This window comes from Salmo trutta, chromosome 12 (genome assembly GCF_901001165.1).
Source record: "Salmo trutta chromosome 12, fSalTru1.1, whole genome shotgun sequence".
Classification (NCBI taxonomy): Eukaryota; Metazoa; Chordata; class Actinopteri; order Salmoniformes; family Salmonidae; genus Salmo; species Salmo trutta.
Genome location: NC_042968.1, coordinates 84,885,568 through 84,891,953, shown reverse-complemented (window position 1 = coordinate 84,891,953; position 6,386 = coordinate 84,885,568).

Below are 6,386 nucleotides of genomic sequence, written 5' to 3'. Positions count from 1 at the left end.
AAGGTGTGGAGAGAGTTGCTGGCAGGTGAACTGGCATGAAGGATTCCATCCCAGAACTCTTCACGAAGGCCAGTCAATTTGGTGATTATGGGTGGAAAGCCACAGATGTCCAAGAACCAGAGGAAGCTCAGGAGAGTCCACCAGATGTAACTGGATAAGCTCCACATGATCATCCAGAACTCGTAGCTGACTAGGCATGGTGATTTGCTTTACCTTCCCAGACCCTAGGGGTTTCCTATCCAGTGCAGTGACTGACAACGGAGTGTCCAGCTTGGTGAGGGCAGCCTCTGTTGGCGAGCTAGTGGGCGGTCCAGAAAACAGCCGGTAGCCCCAGAGTCTATGAAAGCAGGAATGTCCAACTGCCCATTGTCCCACCGCAGGTTGGCCGGAAGCACGGTGCGTACCGTGTTGGCAACAAGAAACTGTATCCGACTTGCCAGTATTCTCCCATCTACTGACACGTCATCCCGTTTCCCGTCAGCTTGATACAGGAGGCACGGAAATGTCCAGACTGTCCACAGTGACGACATTGTTGCTCGTTAATCCTGCGCCTTCTCTCCAGAGCGGAAAGTCTGGTGCTTCCCAATTGCATCGGCTCCTCTGATGGATATGAAGGAGTACCGTAGCCGACTTGAGGACCCTGACGGGATATGGAACAAGCAGGCCCACATACAGCAAGGAAGTGCCTCTGTATTCCAACCGCTCTCAGCAGCGAGCGTCCGAAAATCAATGGCATAATCCACAACACTCTGGCTGTCCTGCCGAAGAGCAATAAGTCTTTGAGCAGCATTCCTGCCACTGATGTTGTGATCAAACACCCTCCTCATCTCCTGGGGGAAGCTTTGCCAAATGAAACAAATGTCTGCTTGCTGCTCCCATTTGGCCGTGGCCCAGGCCAGAGCCCGTCCTGAGAGCAAGGAGATGACATATGCCACTCGGGCACGCTCGATGGGAAACGTTGATGCCTGCAGCTCGAAGACCAGCGAACATTGGATCAGGAACCCACGACACCTCCCAGGATGCCCTCATTGTGCTCCGGTGCCGGGAGATGAGGCTCCCGAGGGCTGGTAGAAAATGGAGGGTTAGGAACCACCACAGGTGCATCAACCGTTGCTCCCATCTGTCCATTCTACAGAGTGAACACAAGAGTTCCTAAATCCTCTGATAATGTCTTAAGCCGCGCCTCATGGCGACCAATCACAGTTCCATGGTGAGTGAGAGCAGACCGTAAGTGATGGAGCTCGGAGTGTCCCTCGGACGACGGAGAAATCTCTGCTGGGTCCATTTTAGGCTCAGGTCTACTGTGACAGTCAGTCTCATACAAACTTGAACCCAGCCGCAGAGAAACACAGCAGGGTGAGGTGAGGATAAATCCAGAACATTTACTCAAGCTTACACAGCAAAACAACAAAGCACTGGCACATGAATCACTAAACAAAACAAGAGACCTGAGCAACCGGCCTAGTCCACAGAGGACTTAAATAGTCATACACCAGGTGAACCCAATGAGCCCAATCAGGCTCACCTGGACACTAGAAAACATAAGGGTGCCCTCCAGTGGCAACCTCAGGGAGTACACCCCAAGGTGACCTCTGACCTGTGACAACCGCTATACCTGGCTATCAGCAGAGCCTTGTCTGGCAGCGAAACAGTTCATTCAGCCTCATTTACTGCCTTTTTAAAAAGCATAGTTGACATGGCTGACTTGCTTAAACGAATGTGGTTTCTACTGACAATTGAGATGTAAAATCTATGGCATAAGGGGACGACGAGCGGATAAGAGGCAATCCGTAACTTCGATTAAGACATTAATGAGCGAGCTAGGACGGACATAGTCAATATAACTATTTGTTCAGCAATTTTGAAATGTACAGTGACAGAATTCAGAACACGGGCCGTTCTTACAGTATTCTCCCTGTACACCAAGTCAGAGCTGTAGGATAAATAAAGGGGGCATATAAGCAGACAATGAAAGCTCTTACAATATTCAATGATTACATTTCTCTAAAACAGGCTATAGGCTACATGTGCACCACCAAGTCAGAACAGTAGGCTAAGTTATGGGACCAAATTATTAGGGTGAGGCACATGGTCTACTAACAGCTTACTACACAACATACCCTTAGAATTGCTTTTTTAGCTACAGTATACATATCTCCCTGGCATATTACATAATTTATGCAGCAGCATACAAGACACCTTGTTGTGCTGTGCTCACTTGAACTGGAAGGTGGCGCGGCAGTCCTTGTGGGCAAATTTTGTCATTAAACTTTGTCATCAAAGTCTGGCATTCTCTGGATTTATGGTGCTTTCAAGACACCTGGGAATTCTGAAAAAAAACAAGGTTGAATTATGACGTCAGTGATCTTCAGGTCGGAGCTGTAGAAAGAGGCCCTAGTTCCTGATTTGGAATTCCGAGTTGGATGACTGTTCCAAATGTATTTTCCCAGTCGGAGCTAGTTTTTTCCCCGAGTTCCCAGTTGTCTTGAACTCACTGAAGTCTGATATTTCCCAGTTCAGAATTTCCAGTTGTCTTGAACAAGGCAGAATTCATGCTTCATTGACAGCGTGGCCAATGTATTCAAACTTTTCTGGCCAATGGTGTTGAATGTTTATCCTTTTAAGCTTGGAAAAGAGACCCTACACACCCACTCCACTGAATAGCAGGCTAGTGATTGCTTTGCAACGATTGCAGTTAGCCACTGATTCCTTCCAAACCACTTATTGTTGAATTTGTGATTTCCAACTTGTTGTGTAATGTTTGTGTCCAATGGCCGATGAGCACTGATAGGTTTGAACTATAATTTGTCTTCATATGACAATGATTGAAAAGGATTTAACAGTAGATTGTCGATGGGATTCGCGATGATGACTGTTTGTCTAGCTTGCTAGCTAAGATTTTGAAAGTATGATGTTGACACGATCAGTTCAATGATCAGCCAAATTTCAAATTCACAAATATACATTTACAAACGAAACACCACATTTTCTTTCCTTACAAAAATAAATTGAACTATATTTTAAGACAATTAAATACTCTACTAACAAAAAAGCTGTTAGAATTATAAGTATATGTACTGTATATATACAGTATTTCTATATATATATTTTTTGGTGCAAAATAAATTAATGACGGGTCGCCACTGCTTTATTAAGTACATTGACATGTTAGTCATTTAGCAGACGCTCTTATCCAGAGGGACTTACAGTTGATGCATTCATCTTAAGATAGCTAGGTGAGACAACCACATATCACAGTTATAGTAAGTGCATTTCTTCTCAATTGATTTGTTGCTTGTTTAGCAACAAAACAACACATGCCCAACTATAGGGCAAAACAGACAGGGTTGGCTTAGACTGCTGGCAACATGTCAACTGTATTTAGTCTACAATGTTTATTGTTGTCTCTCAAATACATGGCGCTGAAGAGGATGGCTGACATTTTACATGATCCTGACCAACTTATTTTTTTTGCATTGTTTGTAACTTATCTTTTACTTATTTTGTACATAATGTTGCTGCTACCGTCTCTTATGACCGAAAATATCTTCTGGACATCAGAACAGCGATTACTCACCACAAACTGGAAGAAGCTTATTCTTTTAACAAGTTAAGGATGTACTGCTTTCTCGGGAACAGGCCCAAATCCCTGTTATTTGCGTGAAGAAAAGACGGAGGAAAAGAGGCCGCAGGTCGGGCTGCCTGCTGAGAATCCGTAGGCGAGCAAGTAAACGCCCACTGCCATCCGTTCTACTTGCTAACATGCAATCATTGGAAAATAAAATGTGTGACCTACGATTACGATTATTCTACAAACGGGACATTAAAAACTGTAATATCTTATGTTTCACCGAGTCGTGGTTGAAAGACGACACAGATAATGTAGAGCTGGCAGGATCTTCCATGTACCGGCAGAAGAAGCTATGTCTGGTAAGACGAGGGATGGGGATGTGTGTCTTTTTGTCAATAACAGCTGGTGCACGATGTCTAACATTAAAGAAGTCTCAAGTTATTGTTCGCCTGATGTAGAGTACGTTATGATAAACTGTATACCACACTATCTACCAAGAGAGTTCTCATCTATGTTATTCGTAGCCATCTATTTACCACCACAGACCGATGATGGCACGAAGACCACATTCAACCAACTCTATAAGCCCATTAGCAAACAAGAAAATGCTCATCCAGAAGCGGCGCTCCTAGTGGCCGGGGACTTTAATACAGGAAAACTTAAATCAGTTTTACAACATTTTTACCAGCATGTCACATGTGCAACCAGAGGAAAAAAACTCTAGATCACCTTTACTCCATACACAGAGATGCATACAAAGCTCCATTTGGCAAATCTGACCATAATTCTATCCTCCTGATTCCTGCTTACAAGCAAAAACTAAAGCAAGAAGTACCAGTGATTCACTCAATACAGAAGTGGTCAGATGACGCGAATGCTACGCTACAGGACTGTTTTGCTAGCACAGACTGGAATATATTCCGGGATTCATCCAATGGCATTGAGGAGTATACCGCCTCAGTAATCGGCTTCATCATCAAGTGCATCAACGACGTCATCCCCACAGTGACCGTATATACAAATCCCAACCAGAAGCCATGGATTACAGGCAACATCCGCATCGAGCTAAAGGCTAGAGCTGCTGCTTTAAAGGAGAGGGACACTAATCCAGACGCTTATAAGAAATCCCGCTGTGCCCTCAGACAAACCATCAAACAAGCAAAGCGTCAATACAGGATTAAGATTGAATCCTACTACACCGGCTCTGATTGAAAACTATTACGGATTACAAAGGGAAACCCAGACGCGGGCTACCCAGTGATGCGAGCCTACCAGACAAGCTAAATGTCTTTTATGCTCACCTCGAGGCAAGCAACACTGTAGCATGCATGAGAGCACCAGCTGTTCTGGATGACTGTGTGATAACGCTCTCAGTAGCCGATGTGAGCAAGACCTTTAAACAGGTCAACATTCACAAAGCCGCTGGGCCAGATGGATTACCAGGACATATACTTAAATCATGCGCAGACCAACTGGCAAGTGTCTTCACTGACATTTTCAACCTCTCCCTGACCGAGTCTGTAATACCTACGTTTCAAGCAGACCACCATAGTCCCTGTGCCCAGGGAAGCGAAGGTAACCTGCCTAAATGATTACCACCCCGTAGCACTCATGTCAGTAGCAATGAAGTGCTTTGAAAGGCTGGTCATGGCTCACATCAACAGCATCCTCCCGCATACCCTAGACCCACTCCAATTCGCATACCGCCCAAACAGATCCACAGATGACACAATCTCAATTGCACTCCACACTGCCCTTTCCCACCTGGACAAAAGGAACACCTATGGGTGAAAACGGTTCATTGACTGCAGCTCAGAGTTCAACACCATAGTGCCCACAAAGCTCATCACTAAGCTAAGAACCCTGGGACTAAACACCTCCCTCTGCAACTGGATCCTGGACTTCCTGACGGGCCACCCCCAGGTGGTAAGGGTAGGCAACAACAGCCGATCCTCAACACTGGAGCCCCCCAGGAGTGTGTATTTAGTCCCCTCCTGTACTCCCTGTTCACCCATGACTGCGTGGCCAAACACGACTCCACCACCATCATTAAGTTTGCTGAAAACACAACAGTGGTAGGCCTGATCACCGACAATGATGAGACAGCCTATAGGGAGGAGGTCAGAGAACTGGAAGTGTGGTTCCAGGACAACAACCGCACCCTCAATGTGAACAAGACACAGGAGCTGATCGTGGACTACAGGAAAAGGCAGGCCGAACAGGCCCCCATTAACATCGACGGGGCTTTAGTGGAGCGGGTCGAGAGTTTCAAGTTCCTTGGTGTCCACATCACCAACAAACTATTATGGTCCAAACACACCAAGATAGTCGTGAAGAGGGCACGACAAAACCTTTCCCCCCCCAGGAGACTGAAAAGATTTGGCATGGGTCCCCAGATCCTCAAAAAGTTCTACAGCTGCACCAATGAGAGCATCCTGACCGGTTGCATCACCGCCTGGTATGGCAACTGCTGGTAAGGTGCTACAGATGGTAGTGCGCACGGCCCAGTACATCACTGGGGCCAAGCTTCCTGCCATCCAGGACCTATATAATAGGCGGTGTAAGAGGAAAGCCCATAAAATTGTCAAGGACTCCAGTCACCCAAGTCGTTGACTGTTTCCTCTGCTACTGCACGGCAAGCGGTACCGGAGCGTCAAGTCTAGGACCAAAAGGCTCTTTAACAGCTTCTACCCCAAGCCATAAGACTGCTGAACAATGAATCAAATGGCCTCCGGACTATTTACATTGACACCCACCCCCCTTCCATTTGTTTTGTACATTGCTGCTACTGCTGCTGCTGCTTCTCGCTGTTAAT